This window comes from Plasmopara halstedii (genome assembly GCF_900000015.1).
Source record: "Plasmopara halstedii genome assembly, contig: Scaffold_110, whole genome shotgun sequence".
In the NCBI taxonomy this organism is placed as follows: Eukaryota; Oomycota; class Peronosporomycetes; order Peronosporales; family Peronosporaceae; genus Plasmopara; species Plasmopara halstedii.
This window is the reverse complement of record NW_020187031.1, coordinates 1744544-1744886: the sequence shown is the minus strand read 5'-3', so window position 1 is coordinate 1744886 and position 343 is coordinate 1744544.

The window sequence follows — 343 nt, the reverse complement described above, 5'->3', positions numbered from 1 at the left end:
CTGAGGATGGGAAATTGCGTCTGACTTTCTTACCGAATGGGATCTCCAAAACACATATTTCGCTGCTCTATGCGCATAGGAATGAAAGCCAAAGGCTTTATTTCTTGACTTCGGGAGCTGAAGTTCTGGAATGCAAACTCAAAACTTTGTTTCACTATTCGGAGTACAAAAATGTAGACTATATATGAAATTCATGGTCTAGCGTCCACCTGAAACTTCAAGCTTTGATGCGTAGTGGGTTGCGTTTTGGAGAATGGGAGATTTTGAGCTTAGTCAGAATCGAACATGCAAAAGAGTAGTTCTGACATATGTGCCTGCATCTTTAGCATAGAAATGTAGTTTG